Here is a 21,732-nt window from a genome sequence, read left to right on the forward strand (position 1 = left end):
GATGCACCAAATGCAATGGCAAGGGCACACGGAGTGCCCAAATCCTTCTCTCTCAAATCCCACCGAAGCAACTAATGCTAGGGAGGAAAATGAGAGGAAGAACAAGAAGGAGAACACCAAGAACTCCAAGATCTAGATCCAATGGGTTCCCCTCACATAGAGGAGAAAGTGATTGGTGGAAATGTGGATCTAGATCTCCTCTCTCTTTTCCCTCAAAAACTAGCAAGAATCCATGGAGGGATTGAGAGTTAGCAAGCTCGAAGAAGGTCAACAATGGGGGAAGAACACGAGCTCAAGAGATGAGATTCATTGGGGAAGAAGACCTCCTTATATAGTGGGGGGAACAATCCAACCGTTACCCCCACTTCAGCCCCGCAGAGAGCTGTACTACCGCTTGGCCAGCGGTACTACCGCTTGCCCCTATACAAGCGGTACTACGGCCCCCACTGCCGCGGCTAGTACCGTAAAACCCGACACGAAAAAGACCCCTCGAATCGAGGCGGTACTAGTACGAGACCGTAGCGGTACTACGGCTGGGGCCACCAGCGGTACTACCGCTCTGGATACTACCGCTTGTAGCACCCAAGCGGTACTACCGCTCCGGCCCGCGGTACTACCGCTAGAAAACCAAAACTGCCATAACTTCTGCATATGAGCTCCGAATTGAGCAAACTCAAGCTTGTTGGATTGAGAAAGACGAGTAGCATCAAAACAGCGACTGGTTATAGTAAGAAGAGGCAGGGGAGGTATGCCAACAAATAGAGGAGTGAAACCTCCAACCGAGAAGAACCGGCATAACCTCCAACATCGAAAACATCATAGAAGATGCGAGTGAACTCCGTTTTCGATGAACTCGAGCTTGTCATCAAGATGAACATAAGCTCCAAAACTCACAAAGAGAAGAACCAAATAAGAACCAATAAATATGATGCAAGGATGCAATGGTTTGAGCTCTCTATGAACGATACGATCAAGCTACTCATCGAGAGCCCCCCTTGATAGTACGGCAATCGATCCTGTAACCCGGTCTCCCAACTATCATCATGAGATCGGTAAAATAGAAAACCTATCAAGAGCAAACCTTTGCCTTGCACATGGTCCACTTGAGCTAGATGATGACGATCTTGACTCCCTCAAGTTGGACCACCTTTCTTGGTTGTGTTGGCTCGATGAAGACTAGTTGATTGCTCCCCCATACTCCACTATGGGTGAGCCACTCTTCCGCACATCTTCACAAGTCCATTGTCACCACAATGGACGGCAAGCTTCAAGCATTTGATCTCTTCATGATGCTTCACTTGAACTTGCACACCGCAACATCTTCACAAGTCCATTGTCGCCACAATGGACGGCAAGCTTCAAGCATTTGATCTCTTCATGATGCTTCACTTGAACTTGCACACCGCAACCTAACCCCACAAAGAACTCTCACGAAGATCATGGGTTAGTACACAAAGCATAATTGATAATGCTTATCACACCATGGGATCGCTTGATCCCTCTCGGTACATCTTGTGCGCTTTGTGTGTTGATCAACTTGATTCACTCTTGACTTAGTCTTGATCAACCTTGACTCTTTCCAACTCTCTTCATTTGGATGATGTCTTGAAGGTAAACATGAATGATCACACAATCTTCTTCTTCAAGACATGCTTGCAATAAGCTCAACTCTCACATGACCAATCTTTGGATAATTCCTTAATAACACCTTGGTCACCACATAAACTCCTTGAAACCAACACATGGACTTCAAGAAATGCTTGCAATAAGCTCAACTCTCACATGACCAATCTTTGGATAATTCCTTAATAACACCTTGGTCACCACATAAACTCCTTGAAACCAATACATGGACTTCAAGAAATGCCTATGGACAAATCCTTCAAATATAACTCAAGGCAACCATTAGTCCATAGAGATTGTCATCAATTACCAAAACCAAACATGGGGGCACCGCATGTTCTTTCAGACTTTCAACTTGAAGCTAAGACTCAAGAAGACGAATTGATTCAGGCAGCGAGTTCGAAGAGCTTGTTCCAGTAGTAGTGGCCAGTAACTCAAACACTACATCAAGACATGACTTTTGGGTTCTCTCACTGTCGCCAAGGTAGTTTTTATCAGCTTTCTTGGAGACCAACAGGGATGTCTCACTATCTTGAACCTTATCTGCATTACTTCCTTTACCATTGCATAACGGGGTACCGTTCTCCTATATTTTGCCCGCATTCTAAAAGAGAAACAAGCAGACACATCACAGGTTTACCATGTTGTATATGAAACTCATTTTGGTAAATCAGTTCAGTAATAAAGTGCACAGGACAACAACATGAAACAAACATATATCTATGTACCATGGTCACTTTATGGTCTATATCATTCTAGTTTTTTTGCCAAATCAAGATAGAGACACAGTTCAAATAATATTTGTTCAAGACAAAGCAGAATAGACAGAATATAAGTGTGGGAAACTATAGAGCAATAACAACACTTGTAATGTGCATGACATGAGAACATAATTGTTTATTCAATTGAAACTGAAATCAACATAGAGCAAGTTACAACAGCAAACCAGTTAAAGAAACAGGTTTAAACATACCTGTTGCGCCATTGGAGTTTCAATTCCATCCTTCAAATTTGAAAATAGTTGGTCTGAGTAAATACAGTAATGCAAGAGCAAAGGAGTATGAACCATAGCTACAAAACCTGACCTGAGAACAATTCTTCTTCTCCTTTAAGCGCTGAGTTGGGATTCGGAGTGGTGGTCCTCGTTCTTTGGGCACTGCAGTTCCCTTACTAACTGCTCGTGTTTGGGTGCTCTATGGTGGAGACGGTGATGTGTCAACGGGAACTGGGTTACTATCTGCTGGGGTTGGGGTTAGAAGGGGTGTAGCTGGTTCTTTGTCCAACTGGGTAGGGGTACAATCTGCGAGAGTCTGGGTTATGTGTGGTGGGGCTGGTTCTTGGGCAAGTACAACCGTGGTTCTATCTGCATCAACTGGTAGCACTATCTTTTCTGAAGACCGTGTTGTTACTCCCTTAGATACTGCCATCACCCTCTCCAATTCAAATGGCTGATAAACAAGAAAAGTAATTGAATGTACAGACATTGTATGATAGACATGTGCAATGGATAGTGGGGAATAAAAGAGGGCATGAAATAATTCACATTTATGTTGTCTAACCAAACAGGATAGCATGACACAATTTCACATATATGATGGCTAACTAAACATGATAGCATGACACAATTTCACATTATGATGGCTAACTAAAAAAGATGGAAAGACATAGTTCAAAATATGATGACTATGTAAACAGGATGACATGATATAACTATATAATGTGTTTATTAAATAGGTTGGCATGCCATAATTTACATACATGCCGCCTATGGAAACATGATAGCATGATATAATTCCCGGATAGAATGACATAATTCAAAATATGATGACTGTAAACACTAAACAGGATGAGATGATATAACTATATGATGTCTTTATTAAATGGGTTGCCATGGCATAATTCAGATAGAAGCTGTGTATGTAAACATGATGGCATGATATAATTTAAATATATAATTTATATAGTAAGCAAGTAAGCAGATGGCAATCCATATATGATGTAAAAACTAAGCCATGCAAGACAACATGCATGATATGGGTAATATAACCCTGCCAAGTTTGAGCATAGACCTCATGGGGGAAATAGGACTGGTCATGTGACACCCGGATAATTAAACTACAGTAACCCTTTGCTAATGATACCACGTCACTTCGATTACTGTTACTAATCTCGCGTTAGTTCGAAACCGATTCAAATTCAAATTGAAAATCAAGCAAACAATGAAAGTTTTCAAAAATTAAAACTAAAATGTTCGGAGTGAACCAAATAATGCATAGGTAATCATGGTGGAGAAACCACACCTTTATAAAATATGTAAATAGTATTAGATGGATAAAACATCAGCAAAAACTATTATTTAAATGCTTTTAAATATTAAATAATTACAAAACTATTTTAGTTTGGGTAGCAAGTTAGTGTGGCTATGGCGTATTTGGTAACATCAAATTAGGTGCCATTTTGGTATTTTGCTAAAACAAAAATAAAAGGAAACTAAAAGAAAATAGAAAAGAAAATTAAATAAAAAGTAAAAACGAAACAAAAGAAAAAGAGAGCCACCCTTTCCCCCACTAGGCCTCGGCCCAGCTGGCAGAAACCAGTCAGGCCGGCCCACCAGGTGCCCCTGTATAACCCCCACAAACCCTAACCCCACGACTCCACTTCCCTCGATCCCCTCTCTCTCTCTCTCGCTCGCCCCCCCAATCTGGATCGGAGGGCGCACGCCGCTCGCCACCGACACCGTCGCCGGACCGCCCCACCTCACGCCGGCGCCCCGCCGCCACATCGACGTCGCCGCCACCGGATCGATCTCGTTGTCGTTCGCCGGGTCGCCCGCGACCTTGCCGGCGCCGCCTCCCCGCCGGACTGCGTCGTCCTCGCCCCTGCCGCGTCGGACTGCCCCGTCCCTGCCTCTCCTTCGCTGGTCCTCCCCGCGCCTCGCCGCCCTCTTCTCGTCAACGGGGGTGAGCTCCCCGTCGGGTCCCGTCCGTCTCCCCCTCCGAGCGCTGCACCCCCACGCCGTCCCGTCGCCGCTTCGCGGCTCCCGCACGCCCGCGCGCGCCCAGGGCGCGCCTCGCCCCTCTGCGCCCGCCGCCTGGGCCGGCTCCCACCAGCTGCTGCTCCGCTGCTATGCTGCTACTGCTGCTTTCGCCGTCGCCGCACAACTCGTCTTGGCCATCGTCTCCAGCCCCCCACGACCCCCACGGGCTTCCCTAGATGCGAGCGAGCAAGGGCAATCTTCTGGTGCCCTTGACTCATCCCACTGCTGCCTCCAGTACTGCTCCGTCGAGCCTCCACCGCACATGGTGGCCGTTGCCGTTTAGCCGCCGGCTAATCCACTGATTAGCCACTAATAACACTGCTAATTACCCCCCCGTGCCTATGACTAATGGAGCCCATGGTTAATTAATCTGGACGTTCATAGATAAATAAAACTAGTTTATAAACTACAGTCAATGCCATGTGGGGCCCCCTGTTACTGTTCAAACCGATAAGATGAGTCCAGTGAGCCTGCTGACTAAGCTCCCTGGCCCCACCAGTCAGCCTCTGCTGACTGGGCAGTTGACCCAGTCAACCGGGTCCACATGTCAGCCTGTGTTGTGCATTTCTGGGTACACTTCTGTGTACCCACAACATTTAGTATTTAATATAATTTTGAATTTAGTAAATTCCAGAAATTCAAAAAATGATTTAAAACTTTGAAAAATAATATAAAATAATCCGTAGCTCGGATGAAAATACTTTGTACATGAAAGTTGCTCAGAACGACGTGACGAATCCGGATACGCATTCTGTTTGTCAGGTACACGTACCTAGCATAGAGAACATGCAACTTTCCCCCTCCAGTTCGACTGTCCGAAAATGCCAAACACCGGGAATACTTTCCCGAATGTTTCCCCCCCTTCGCCGGTATCACCTATCCCTGCGTTAGATCACCCCTGGAACCGAGTATTGCCTTGTTATATTTTGTGGTGCTTTGTTTGCTCCATATTTACTGCTTCTTTCCCCCTCTTCTTCTCCGGTAGACCCTGTGACCGGCGCTGATGCCACTGAGTACGACTACGTCATCGACGACCCTCCTTCTTGCCAGAACAACCAGGCAAGCCCCCCCCTTGATCACCAGATATCGCCTATTCCTTCTCTCTACTGCTTGCATTAGAGTAGTGTAGCACGTTACTGCTTTCGGTTAATCCTATTCTATTGCATAGCCTGTCATTGTTGCTACAGTTGTTACCCTTACCTGCAATCCTAAATGCTTAGTATAGGATGCTAGTATCCATCAGTGGTCCTACATTCTTGTCCGTCTGCCATGCTATATTATCGGGCCGTGATCACTCGGGAGGTGATCACGGGTATATACATATATACATACATACTATACAGGTGGTGACTAAAGTCGGGTCGGCTCGTTGAGTACCCGCATGTGATTCCGATGTGGGGGCTGAAAGGACAGGTGGCTCCATCCAGGTAGTGGTGGGCCTGAGTTCCCGACGGCCCCCGACTGTTACTTTGTGGCGGAGCGACAGGGCAGGTTGAGACCACCTAGGAGATCTTGGTATTTGATCTGAGTTGGGTCGTTGACCTTTACTCACTAACCGCCACGTGGGACAAGATATGGGCAACTGGCGTCGTGGTATCAGCTGTGGATGGAGTCGCGCCGTGTCGGCTCGGGACCGAGCGCCGGCAGCACCGTGAGATCGAATCAAGAAGAAAATGCGGTGATTAGTGTACAACCTCTTTGGTGGCACCGATTAGGCCTCAGCTTCATCCGAGGAAATGGTGATGATGATGCTCTTCCGGTGGTGCAGGTGAAGACGACGGTGTGGGAATGGAGGTGGCGCTAAAGACGAGGGAAATGTCGGGGCAGCTCCTTGGAGGTGGAGGACGGGGTGGCTGAACCGGCGGGACGACAAGATCGACGATGGGTCCTCATCCGGTACGATGGATGAGGGACGTCGAGGTGTTGCTATGGACGACGTCGTCGGGTAAGAGGCTCCGGCTGGGTGGCGGACGGAGGAGGGTGTGGGGCTTCGCGGGTTTTCGCGACCTCGGTGTACGAATGGATGGGCAGATGGGATGGGAGTGGGGAACCATGGCTTAGGGACACGCTTGTCCGCAATGTGGGGTAAGTTACGAAAGTACCCCCATCGATTTGACCTAGGTGGTTCTTTCGGTTCAAGGGTATCACGGGTATTTCGCGTGTCGGGATTTCACAGGAGGTGGGAGTTTTCGCGCGCGTTGTAATTTTGGAATAGCAAGGCGCGGGTTGAGATGGAGGGAGTTGTCGGAGCGCAATGAGACAAAGTTATATATTAAATATTTCGGGGTAACAAGGCGTGGGTTGAAATTTCCGGACAATACCAACGCGTACTGTACCAAATCAATTCGCACTTCCGTCGATGAAAAAACAAAAAGAAATCAATTCGCAGCACACAAGAGTCTAGTCCCGTGTACTGTACCATATCAATTCGCACTACAAATGTCATTCAAAACTTTGAATTCATGTTATGTTCAATTAAAATATTTTGCTACGTGTATAATGCATGCAACCTGCTACTCAAATGAACGCTTTAGTGCATTCCAAACGTATATACTACCGCTTCAATATGAACTAAATTTGAATTCGTTTCTCGATTTGAATAAGATCTACAATAATGATTGTTGTGAAGTCAAACCATTTGAATTCGTTTCTCTATTTTAATAAGATCTACAATCATCATTATTGTCAAGTTAAACCATCGTTTGTGTATTATCTTCACAGCACACCACATGATTACTCTCGAGTTAGATATGAACTATGTGTACTATATGAACTCGAACTCGATTTTTTGAATCCACTTATGTTGATTTCAAATCACAGTACATTTCAAGCTCTAGCTAGATCTTCATAATCTAAACCATGTCTCATATGTATAATGTGTTTATCACATAATGTATGGTGCAAACACCACACATTACCACAAATTCAAATAAAATGTGAGATTGTTCGATATAGACTATTGTTTAGATTGTTCGATATTTAGTTGTAAGCTGCAAACGCCACACATTATCACAAATTCAAATAAAATGTGAGATTGTTCCATATATAGTATGGTTTAGATTGTTCGACATTTAGCTGTGAGTTGCAAACGCCATGCATTATCACATTATGGTATAACATGTGCAAAACCACAGCACGCGTATCACCGCTATATTCATGCATGCATATGTTTATAACACTATGATCTCCTATTCAAAATATGAACTCCACTTTCATATCAAATTATGATCTTTGTTAGTCTCTTACACCCACACAAACCTCTAGCCTTTGTAGCTAGCACTAACTTTCTCTCGTGCATGCACACGCCCTCCTCGTCCCCCTCTCGCGTCCCTCTGGGTGCTCTTCCCTCGTCCCTCCACATGCGCTGCCAGTGTTTTGGGTCGGTGCACGATCACGCACGTTCGTGTGCAAGCAGTTGCGCCGAGCGCGGCGCGACGATGCAGTTACCCGCTGCAAAAACTGCCATGTGGACGCGCCGAGAATCCACGCCGCCCGGCCCCCTTTTATTCATGCGACCATTTACCTTCATCTCTTGTCTCACATGACACAATAAGCACACCCACGAGGACACATACAGAGAGGACATCTGGCGGTTCCAATGGCGCTCCCCGTGGCTCCAATGGTGCTCCCAGCGGCCGACGACGACAACGGCGGGAAGTTCACCACGCATCACGTAGTGGACACCCACGTGAGGGGGAAGGTCCTCTCGGTCGTGTATACGAATGATCTGGTCTCGGTGGAGAGCTCCATCCAAACTATGGAGCAGTTCCTTGCCGAGGACAAGTACCGAGTGGTCGGCTTCAACCTCGAGTACACCATCGGTCGTGCCGGGCACGATCAGAAGGTTGCCGTCGCCCAGTTGTGCGTGCGACATGACATCCTCGTCTACCACTTCCACCTTGCCACAAGGCCTTGCGAGCGTTTCTCCAGGTTTATCAAGGGTTTTACACCGCAAGGTGGCCCGAACCTGGGTAAATCTCTGTGTTCTTCCCTTCTCTACGGGCGTGCACTAGTACAACGAGGTGCTATACAAACAGTTTTTAACCCCTTTCCGCGACAACATTTGGAACCGTCGCCTAGTGAGTGACTGCGATAGGGGGTCCTTCCCACATGACCCAGAAACCTTCGGGGACATGCCCTCCTGGCACACACGCTCGGCAAAATGAGGTCGTGTGCGTCCGGCAAGCGATCAAATACGGTTATACGTACAGTAGTGTAAAAAAATTCAATTATACAGGCGAAATCGTTTCCGGTCGTAAGTTCATCCCACACAGTCAGTCCCCTCTAAACATTTCCGTTCGTATATACATCCCACACAGTCGCTCCAAGGAAAATGTTTCTGTTCGCAAGTACATCACACAGAATTTTCCCTGTTAAATCGTTTGTGATAGCGTTTCCATTGCACACGGTATTAACAATTTTATCATTTGCATTATTGAATGCATCACACACGGTGCATAGAAAAAACTGTGTGGCAAAGGCTGTCCAGCACACACAGTTTTTATGTGGTAAACGTTTGCGCCAGGTGGCCTAACGCAAACAGTTTTCAAGAGGATGTCGTGTGTGATTGTTCATTAATCCTACACGGTTTATTCCTAGAAACTATGTGCGTTGCCTGAGGTCATCGCCCACGGTGTTTTCTCAATAACTGTTTGCAATATAAAAACCCGATTAGCGGGCTAATTGTCCTATTATTAATAATCAATTTATTAATCTAATTGACATTTCCTATTAAGCACACAATATATTTCATTTTCATATTAAGGAAGCAGGATTTCATAATTGAAATACATCATAGTACAACATCATATAGCTTCAGCACTCAGCTACCCCATTACACAGCTGCACCAGCACCAAGTTTCACATGCAACATCTATAACCTTTCGAAATTGGGATTTTTATTTCTGTGCCCCTGGTTCCTTAGCTCTACTCATTCATCCCCACCACTACAAAAAATACACTTCCGTGATGATACGTGTTTGTCACAGTAGGTCGCATTTTTTGTCATGTATGTACATCCATGACAAATTTATCACAGAATCAAGATAGTCATACCTGTGCTGTCGTAGAAGTGTTCCATGACATTACCAAAATTATCATCACGAAAGTGTTCACTTCCATGACGATAAATCGCGCGTCACAGAAGTGCTTTCGTTAAGGGTGACCGACACGTGGCATCCACCGTAACGGAACGCCGTTAAGCTATCGGGTCGGGTTTTGGATCCGATAACCCATTAACAACCCCAACCAATGGGGATTTTCCACGTGTAAAATCATCATTGGCTGAAGGAAACACGTGTCGGCTCACCGTTGGGACAGATGTCATCCGCTCATTGGACCGAAGGCGCCTATGATACGGTGACACATGGCACGGCCCAACAGAGGCCCATTCCTGTGAAAAGGCCGGCCTGTTTGACTTGGTCAAAAGGTGGCGGGCCGGCCCACGGAAAGCATGTTAACGGCCTGTTCGCATATAGCCCATTTACAGCCCGCTAACCCAGGGCCCGTTACGCCCTATCCGAATTAGGCCCAGTAGCATCATCTGGGCCGTCCAATATGATTCAGCCCATTTTAACTTCTGGCCCATGTGTGGCCCATGACTTCTTTCGGCCCATATGAGGACCTTTGTAACTGTTGGCCCATTAACGGCCCGTGGTGAAACTGGCCCGTAATGAACAGTGTATCACTTTATACCATTAACGGCCCGTTATTCCATTGGGCCGTTTCCAGCCGAAGTTATCTTTCGGCCTTCTCAGGGCCCATTGATTCTTGGGCTCATTTGCAGCATTCGGTTACATACAGCCCGTTACTGTCATTTTCTGCTTGTGGGCCAAATTTAGCCCGTCGTTACAGTCGGCCCGTTTGCGGACCGTTAATACGTTGGGCTGTTTTCATGTCAAAAAACCCGTTGGGCTGTTTTCATAGAGTTATCAAATACGGCCTATTAACGGCCCGTTATGGTCCACGAATAGTATGGCCCATGATTGGCGAAATTATGATACGCCCTATAGAAGGCCCATGGATCCTACGGCCCGTATGAGGCCCATGGATAGTACGGCCCATAGAAGGCCCATGGATCGTACGGCCCGTAGAAGGCCCATGGACCATACGGCCCGTAGAAGGCCCATGGACCCTAAGGCCCGTATGGAAGGCCGATGGATCCTACGGCCGGACGAAGGCCCATGGATCATACGGCCTGCAGGAGGCCCATGGTTACAACAGTCTGTGTGTTGCCACGATTATTTTGGCCTAGTTACCAAAAATAGGCTATTATGGCCACTAGAAAAAAACAGAAAAAGAACTGCAGTGACTACAAGCAAACAACTAAACAAGACAATAAGGAAATACATAAGCAAGCAATTAACGCTAGCCTATTACCGCTATTACACATATTACATCCACTGGGCATCAAAGTTCGCCACCAGTGCAAATATAGGGAACAAAGCAGCACATTACATACACTGGCCGTCAAAATTGGCCTCCAGTGCAAATAAACGCAGCAGCAAAACAAGAGCATAACTGAAACAACTTTAGAAGAGCTCAAGAAACGTTATCCTGGGTATCCACCATGCTGGCAATAAGCTTAGCAAGCTGATTAGCTTTGTCCTGTTTGGCGCTAAAATCCTCCAACGCTTGCTGTTGCACCAGAAAGTATGCATCTGAATGCTCCAGGGACTTCTGCAGTCCTTCCGCTTCTTGTCGCAGCACAGCTGATCGATGTCTTTCAGCTTGTAGTTGAGACTCAAGAAACCGAACTGATTCAGACAGTGAGTTTGAATAGCCTGTGCAAGCGGTAGTGGCCAGTAACTCGAACACTAAACCAAGACAAGACTTTGGGGTTGTCTCGCTGTCTTCAAGATAGTCTTCCTTAGCTGTTTTATCAGCTTTGTTGGAGACCAACAAGGATGTGTCACTATCCTGAACCTTATCTGCATTACTTCCTTTACCATTGCTTAATAAGACACTCTTCCCCAATATTCTGTCAGCATTCTAAAAGAAGAAACAAGCAGACACATAACAAGTTTAGCATGTACTAGTATATGAAACTCATTTCGATGAACCAGTTCATTAGTAAGGTGGACAGGATTAAACTACCAAGTCTTCTATTGCCAAGTACTAGTACATAATAAAAGCATCAAACAAACATATATCTATGTCCTATGGTCACTGCATTGTCTTGCCAAATCAAAATAGAGACACGGTTCAAATCATATCAGTTCAAGACAAAGCAGCAGTGGAAGAATACAAAGCGTGGGAAACTACACGACACAACAATATTTCAGATGGGTACCACGGGTCTACATGTACAACAACACTATTGGCTCTGTTGTGATGCTAGTAATGTGCATGATATGAAAGTCAACTATATACACAATTGAAATTGAAATCAACAGAGCTATTGATAAGAGCAAACCTGTTAAAGAAACATGCGTGAACATACCTGCTGTGCCATTGGAGTTTCGATTGGATCCTTCAATTTAAAAATAAGTTTGTATGAGTAAATACAGTGATACAAGAGCAAAGCAATCATAGTTAAAAAAGGCGCGCCTAAGCGAGCGCTTAAGCGCGCCTAGGCTCTAGGCGTTGGCAAAACGTATTGCGCATAACTACGCATAATCTGTGCATAACTGCGCATAAGCATGCGCTTTGGTCAGTAAAGCGCAAGGCGGTGGCAAAACGCACAATTAACGCCTAGAGCTTTTTTGAACTATGATAGCAATGGAATCTTAAATTAGAACAGTTGTTCTTCAGGTTTAGGCACTTGTTCTACATGAACAGAGTACAATAAGACGCAAGAATATAATACTAAAAAATAGAAAATGAGCTCATAGACCTTACCACATTCTTGGTTCGGGACCAGTATAGAACAAGGCGTTCCCAGTCATCGTCCAGTAAATGTGTCTCAGGAGAACGTAAGGGAATTTGATGAGTTTCTTTGTCGGTGAAGTACGTTTTCTTCAGGTAATTCCGATACTGCCACCAAGCATTCTTGAAGATAGCAGAGGTATTAGCACAGGTTACCTCATCCTGAGTTTCCAAATCGGTCCTTCTCTATAGAGAAAAATGGGAAAATTTGCTGTATTATAACCATCATGGAGGTAGGATGTATGGGACGAACCAAAGTAATTGCCATGAATAACATTACTTACACATAACTCCTGGACAAACACCTGCAACAGGCATTTTCCTTCATCTTCAGTATAATATTTCCAAGATGGGAAGATACGCACATACGATTTAACAACATCAAATGCGATAGATGCTAAACTACGACTAGCTGGTTGTGCTTCCTCCACAGGAATAGGCATACTAACTGGTGGAGTTGGGGTTCACCGTGATAGTACTGGCCCTTTGGGCACTGGAGCTGCCTTACTAACTGCTCTTGTTTGGGAGCTCTGTGGTGGATATGGTGCTGTGTCAACAGGAATTGGGTTACTATCGGCTGGGGTTGGGGTTAGATTGGGTGAAGCTGGTTCTCTGTCCATCGCAGTAGGGGTACAATCTGCGAGAGTTTGGGTTATGTGTGGTAGGGCTGGTTCTTGTGCATGTACATGCGGGGTGCTATCTCCACCAAGAGGTAGCACTGTTTTATTTGAAGACCGTGTTTTTAGTCCGCTAGATACTGGCATCACCCGCTCCAATTCAAATGGCCGATAAACAGGAAGCATAGTTGAATGTACATACATTGTATGAGAGACAGATGCAATAGATAGTGTGGAAAAAAGAGGGCATGAAATAGTCGACATGTATATTGTTTAACTAAAACGGATAGCATGACATAATTTCACATATATGATGTCTATCTAAACTGGATAGCATAGCATAACATAATTCAAAGATATGATGAATAACTAAACAGGATCGCATGACATAATTCACCTACATGTTATCTAAGTAATCAGGATCGCATCATTTAATTCACATATGTGATTTATATGCTAAACAGAGGGCATTCGATATGATGTCTGAACTAAGAACATGGTGTTGAATATTGTGTATATGATGTCTAAACTATGCAATGCAAGACACCGTATGCATGATATGAGCAGTATAACCGTGCCAAGTTAGAGCATACACCTCAGTGGGGGAATAGGACTGGTCATCTGTCTCTGAATCCATCTCTGAGGAGCTATCGGGACCCAACAAGAGATCTGCTTCGACAGGTAGCACTGTCTGCTCTGAAGGCCTTATTTTCACTCCAGATTTTTCCATCTCCCACCCAAATGGCTGATTCACAGGAAGAGTAGTTTAATGTACAAACATTGTCGACAAATGGAAATGTAATGAAGAAAAGGATGGGCAAGATATCATTCAAATATATGATGCCTGGTTAAACAGGATGGCATTGCACATTTCACATATATTATGGCTGGCTAAAAGACATGAGACTGCATAATTCCCATATATGATATAGAAACTAAACAGGTGGCATTACAGAACATGTCTAAACTAAGCAGATGACATATATGATGTCAAAAGTAGGCACTGCAAGGCAACATATGCATGATATGACTAACATCATCATGCCAAGGTAGAGCAAACACCTTGGGGGGTAAATAGGAGTGGTCAGCGGCGTCTGAATCCGCCTCAGAACAGATATCTTCCTCTGGATTACAATCTGGAGAGGGGTGGGGAGGGTTTGCCATTGAACCCACCATGGAGCGATGTCTGCATGACATTGTATTGCCGCGCAAAACTCTTCTCTTTTTCTCTACATGTTCAACATGACTGTGTACAATATCTGACATGCATACGAAAAAAATATGGTGAGATTATGTAAGGAGAGCATGCAGAAATTTAGAGTGATGGTAACAACCAGTGGATCGACGTTTTTCCGTTGAACCAAAATAGCCCTAATGGATCGACGTGAATGTATAGTAATAAGTGATGCAACAAGTGTACAACCTCTTTGCCGTAGCCGTGTCGACCTCAGCATCATTGGGTTGGTCGCTGAAGCAGTTGAGGCAGAGGTGGCTGTCGGAGGTGTGGAGGGAGATCTGAGGAATCTGTAGTCGGCGTCCAGGGCACTGCTCTGTTGTGATGGATCGTTCTGTCATTGGAGCAGCTCCGGTGAGCCGTAAGACGTCAAGGCTGAAGCAGCACAAGACAGACATCGTCAATCTCAAGTGGGATTCTAATAGCATCTCCAATAGATGATGTAAAATGGATGTAAAATTAACATCACCAAAAACCACCTGACTACAACAGATGAGGTAAAAACTGTTGACTCTGAACTTAACTGTCGAAATTGAAATTTACTGTGGAATCTGAATGCTACTGTCGAAACTGAACGCAATGGTAGCAGAGAGGCACTTGACATGTAGTTTAGGGAGGGCCTGCAGTTCATCTTCAACCTGCACCCCCCTGAGCCGCCAGCCACCACCGGCCGAACCGCCGGCCCCAGCGCCGCCTCGCCGCCCCGAAACAACTCACCACCGCCGCCCCGGCCTGCCCTCTAGGCCCCCGCCCCCACCCTGAACCCTAAGATAGATAGTGGGGTACCTCTCCGGCGAGCCCCCGTCCCCGCTGCGGGTGGTTCTTCCTTAACTCCGGCGAGCCCCCCAACCCCTGAAAATCGACTGACCCAAAAGTCGATTCAGTCGACTGAAGTGTGGCTTAATCAGAGCAAAGGAGCATCACGAGTGAGGGGGAGAGCAGCAGCAGCAGCAGCTGGGCGAGCGAGCGATCGAGCGAGAGCCGGAGCAGCAGCAGCAGATCCGGCTGGTATGGACGCCGCCGCCGAAGGGGCCTCGCACTGGGGGAAAGCCTCCGTGGAGATGTCGCCCGCGGCGCCGGCTTTAAGGTAGCTGCTCCATGGGGGCGCGGGATGGAGCACCGTCGGCGCCGGGAGGTCGAGTTAAGGAGAAGGTGCGATGCGATGAGTGTACAACCTCTTTGGTGGCGCCGAGTAGGCCTCGACTTCGTCCGAGGAGTCGGTGAGGATGCTGCGGTTTCGGTGGAGCAGGTTAAGGCGGCGCTGTGGGGATGGAGCAGCCGTGATAGACGAGGCGATCGTCGGAGCAGCTCCTTGGAGGTGGAGGACGGGGCGGCTGAACCGGCGGGACGGCGAGATGGACGACGGATCCTCATCCGGGGAGGTGGACGAGGGACGTCGAGCTGTTGCGGTGGACGACATCATCGGGGAAGAGGCTCCGGCTAGGCTGCGGTGACGTGGCGGATGGAGGAGGGTGGGGTTTCCCGGCTGGAGCGGAGAGGTTATGGCGGCCTGGGATTTCGAATGGCGAAAAGGGGGCGATGGGAGGGGGTGAAGCATGACTTAGGGACACGCTTGTCCAAAATGTAGGGTGTGTTACAAAAGTACCCCCCACCGATTTGAACTAGCAGCCCTTTCGGCTCAGGGTTAGAAGGGGGATTTCACGTGTCGGGATTTGGCAGCTGGAGGGAGTTTTCGCGCGTGTTGTAATTTCAGGATAGCAAGGCGCGGGTTGTGAAGGCGCCAGTTTTGGGAGCACGATATCTGAATTTTCGGGATATAACAAGACGCAGGTTGAATTTTAGGGACAAGCCTAACGTGTAGTAATATTGTACTTGTACGTACCAAATCAATTCGCACTTCCCTCAACCAAAAATAAAACAAAAAAAATAAAACTATTCACACCACACAAAGAGAGAGTCTTGCCCCGTTTTACTATACAAATGCTATTCAAAGCTACTCCCTCCTTCCATCTATATAGGGCCTAATGCATTTTTCGATGCTAACTTTGACCAAATATTAGAGCAATGATATATGACATGCAACTTACACAAAGCACACCGTTAAATTCGTCTGTGAAAGGTTCTTTCAATGATATAATTTTCACATTGTGCATGTCATGTACTATTAATCTTGTCAATAGTCAAAGGCGGTCTTAAAAATCTCATTACGCCCTATATAGATGGAAGGAGGGAGTATGAATCCATGTTATCCGATTAAATTTTTTCGCTTGCTGTATAATGCATGTAACCTACTCATACCAACATTTTAGTGCATTCCAAATGTCTATACTACCGCTGCAATTCGAACTAAATTTGATTTCGTTTCTATATTTCAATAAGAATCTACAATCATGATTGTTGCCAACTTCAACCATCATAGTTTCCTTGCTATCCGCCAGATATAAATCGGACGGCCTATAACACAGGATGGCAGGCACACCATCATCAACAACTCCGTTTTTTTTATAAGAGTAGAGATAAAATATATTAAATGTAGTATAACATGTTCATAACTACACCATGTGTATCACCGTTATATATATTCACACATGCGTCGGTTTGAAACACTATGATAAATTCTTCAAATATCCGAATTCGCTTTTTATAATGAAGTATATATGATCTCTATTCGTCTTTTACACCCACACAACCCTCTTATCTTTGTAGCTAGCGCTAACTTTCTCTTGTGCATGCACACGCCCGCATCCCTCTCACCCTCCCTCAGCATTCTCTAGCTCCATCACGCAAATTCGTCTTTTCACTTTAGGTCGTTCACCCACGGTGTGTGTAGGCCCCCCCAGCTCCTTCTTTATGGCACACATCGATCGATATGCCTCTCTAGCCAGGTGTGCCTAGCACAAACACAAGCTTCCCCTCTTCTCTCGTCACCATCCATGCCTCACTCCCACCACTCTTTTCATCGTTCTCGTACTCGCACACTCCTCCCCCCTCGATATAGTATGCCTCTCGTACCACCTCCTACATGCATCCCTCTCTCTCTATCCTTCTCCTCGTGCCTCATTTGCTTCTAACACACACATGCATGTATACCGATCGATCTCCCAACATATACCTAGATCGACTTTAACTACCCCCCATCGATCGACGTACCTCACAAGTTATGTCTCTCCTTTCTCTAACAAAGGGCAATTGATCTTCCTATGTAGTTACGTCTGCTTACCACATCCACATCGCCCCCCCTCATCATTCGTGCATGCCTCCTGACCCGTCTCTCACACGCACGTGCACAGACAACAAGCAGCCATCTCCTCTCTTATTGATGTTGCAGGTGTGCCCTCCGTTTGTCTAGCAAGCCTATCCCACCATTTGTTAGAAGCAACTCCACTACCACCCCTCGAACACTCTAGCCCTGTCTCTCTCCCAACCTTATTCCTCTCCTGCACATATGCATGGATGCCGATCGATCTCCCTTAATACATGAGGCAGATCGATCTCCTTAATACATGAGGTAGGCCTCTCTCCTCCTCCACACATATACCAGCCATTGTACCTCTATAGTTAATTGGGCCTCCCTCTTCCCCCACCACACACCGATAGTAGAGCGCTGCAGGTAGGTATCCATGCCACAGAGACAAACTGCACATGTCCCATCTCACGTTCCAGTAGGCCAACCACTCTATATCTTTGACGTGGGCACACACAGATTCGATGGCACTCTTTATCGATCGCGCGCGCGCACACACACACACATCATCCCTCTCTTCGATTCTATGGACACCTCAAGCCGATGATACCTCCACTCTGTTCTCGTGGATCGCCCCCTCTATATATATGTTATATCCAGGACTCTATTTCACACACATTGCATATGTTACATTTTTTGATTGACCCCCCCCAAAGAAAACTCTCAAGAACCCACACACTATATCTCTCTAGGTTTGTATCTCTCTCACAACCCCACGTAGGTGGTGTACGTATACAAGAAGAGAATAGGTGCACTGTGCATGTACTCACGCTTCGTGCCCAGCCACACACGCGCGGGTACACGGTGGAGCTCATTTCTTTACGAAATGGCAGCCCACGTGCTAATTTGAACGCATGTAGCGGTTGTTTACCTAGGGAGGTCGTGTACCACGCGTGCACGAAACAAAGTTCGACTTGACGCGTTGCCGCGTTATTTTTAAATAAAGTTATAACGCTCAATGGCACGTACACAGAATATAAAACGATTTTATGGAGAAAAAGGTAGTCCGCTCACTATATACAATGGAGCCTGCCTGCCTGGTTTGTCGCTCTTCAGAGTATCTCACACAAGGCTGCGGTGGCCTCTCTCTCTCTCACCGTTGGCCACTGATCCGGCCGCATCCCGTCCGCCGGGGGAAAGGGAGTGCGGTGGCCTCTCTCTCTCACCGTTGGTCATTGATCCGGCCGCATCCCGTCCGCCGGGGGAAAGGGAGTGCGGTGGCCTCTCTCTCTCTCACCATTGGTCACTGATCCGGCCGCATCTCGTCCGCCGGGGGAAAGGGAGGAAGTGCATCGTTTCTCCGTTTGACGGCGCCGAGGCAGCACGTCCCGATCTGCGGTACACGCCGTTCTCTCTGACCAAGCTCCGGTGCGGCAGGGCCTACGCCACCTGCTCGCAGATTCCGCCCGCCGCCGCTCACCTAGTTACATCCCGACAACCTCCAGGTATCCCCTCCGGCCTTGCTCCACTGCCCGTCTTCCCACGTCGCTGCATGTGGATCTTCCATAGTTCTTTGCCCAAAACGTAGCTCGTCCGGCGTACTTTCCATATTGCATTCTCGTCCTCACACCGTTTTAGACAAACACAACCGTGTTGTTATCTTCCCTTAGGACAAGGAATATGCTTCTTTTTTGTCGTCGCATGTGTCATCAACTGTTATTGGCCAGTAATTGTTTCCTTTCTACTCGTTGCTATTGCGACCTTTTGGTGAACTGCACAAATCACTTTTTTCTTAAGAGTGTTTTGTACAGTTGTACTAAAATGTCACACGGGCAACGTCTCTACATTTCAGTGCGACTGCACAAAGGGAGATTGGTTTTGCTCTATCCTCCTCATCCAACTCCGAGCCTAATCTTCTCCAACTAGTTAGTCTTAAGAGAGACTACAAAGGTGACCGGCTTCTATTTGTGTGTTTATTGTTTCATCACCAGTCCTCTATTATCGTAATCACACTTAATATCTTTGGAACAGGGACGCTCAGCTCTATTTTAGTGGAACTGCAGAAAATGATCGGAATGTTGCATGCTCCAGACAGCTACTTTTTTCCCAACATGCCTTGTTGATTTAGACAGAGCTGGGGGGACGTTGCTGCCAGTGAAAGCATGGATCAATTTTAATTTAACACCTTCTCACAACTCTGTCTTCAGTTGTGATGTAATTATTAGCTCTGATCTGCTAATAATTGACATGCATTAGCAAGGAAGTTAGTTTTTTATTGTTTCCGAAAGAGCATCAATGGCAAGACACGCGAAACAAAAGCTGAAAGCTCACACCATTGTACAATTTCATGTCGCTGGAAAATTATTTGTATAGTATGTTAATTATGTAAACAAATGGTGGAAGCTTGATAGCATTGCCAGAAGCCTCTTCATCATCCGGGTCCATGTGCCATGCACAAAATTATACTCCTTCGTTCCTAAATATTTGTCTTTTTACAAATTTCAAACGGGCATATTTTAGAGTGTAGATTCACTCATTTTGCTTCATATGTGTACTCCCTCCGTTCCTAAATATTCTATTCGTCTTTCTAGAGATTTCAACAAGTGATTACATACGGAGCAAAATGAGTGAATCTACACTCTAAAATATGTCTATATACATCCGTATGTGCCAGTCCATTTGAAATCTCTAAAAAGACAAATATTTGAGTAGTCACTCGTTGAAATATCTAGAAAGACAAATACTCCGGAGTATATTTAAGAACCGAGGGGGTAGTGCACAACCGCATGGGAGACTTAGCCCGGTCGTTGTGCCGCATTAATAGTGAGTAATGAGCAGTCAAATCATAAGCCCCATCTTTCCCACTGTAAGTTGCTCTGAAGAAGCCACCATCAATACGCTCTTCTTTGAATCCGCTCATACTACTCCATCCATCACTGTTTATACAGCGCGCTTCAGAAAAAAGAAAAAAATATGTGGGACCAAGGCGACTAGTGATCGGCCTGAAAAATAGCATTGGTAGTTATAGCACGACGTCTATTACTAGAGGGAATAATGCGTACACACATGCATGCAGTGCTTCCACCCCGGGTACACACATGCATGCACTTACTCCACTCCGTAGTAGTATAGTACATGGAGAGAAAATTGTGGACTTGATTGCGGTTACCACGCCCTAGTTAATTGAGCATTAAACCAAACGCGTCTGAAGTCTCTCTGGTGGTGGAAATGCATTGAGAGAAATGCATCATAATGAAGCACGCCCTGTAAACTGTGACGGAGGGAGGAGTAGTATGAAGGTGCAAAACCAAGTACGCGTATGGCCAGTCGGTCATCGCACCTCCTCTTGGCATATCACTGACATGTGGGACAGGAGTGTGAGCAAACCGATCTCAATTGACGGCAAAGAGCCAACCCGCCGTTCCTTGAGAGAGACGAGGAGCGAGAACACACAGACGGGCTCGCATGGAGGCCAAGATATATTCGAGCATGGTTGGTTGATCGATATCATTCAGTACATGTTGGGCTGCCATTTTCCGCCCTTCTCCGGAATAAACGTGTACTTTATCAGAGATAAAAAAATAAGAGTACAAACACTCCACCATGCGGTTCTAGTAGTAGTACTACTCGTACTACTGCGCTTGGCTCTTCGCCTCTTCGTGAAGTCGAACAATGATGGTACTCCGCATGTTGGGTACTACAGCGTATGCCTCTGACAATCTGACACCGAATGGACTGATGCATGTCCACCGAGGGTAGGTTGCATTAGTCAAAAGGCGTAAGCGAGCTTCACCTTGTCCTGCAAGCTTCTCCTCGTTCTGCGAGTTGACGGGACACACCAAAAAGTAGTGCTAGTCCATACTCCCTCCTTTCCGGTTAATATGGCTTAATCTTTTTTGCGGGTGAATGAGAGAGCTTTATTCATATATAAGCATTCTTAGGACGATCAGCCAAGACACTGGTCACTAGGAAGCGAGGTACCCCGCAAAAAAAGAAGTAGGAAGCAAGGGGTTTCATCAAGCTAGCTCTCGGCCACATTCAAAGTGCAGCAAGCACGGTTCGCACGAAGATGCGCCACAAGGTTTGCTGACCTGTTTACTTTGCGCTTGGCTGTTCGCCTATTCGGGAAGTCGAACAATAATAGCACTAGTAGTATAGTGTATGCTTCTGGCAATCTGACACCGAATTAACTGTTGCACGTCCACCGCCT

This window comes from Aegilops tauschii, chromosome 7, assembly GCF_002575655.3.
Source record: "Aegilops tauschii subsp. strangulata cultivar AL8/78 chromosome 7, Aet v6.0, whole genome shotgun sequence".
Taxonomy (NCBI): domain Eukaryota; kingdom Viridiplantae; phylum Streptophyta; class Magnoliopsida; order Poales; family Poaceae; genus Aegilops; species Aegilops tauschii.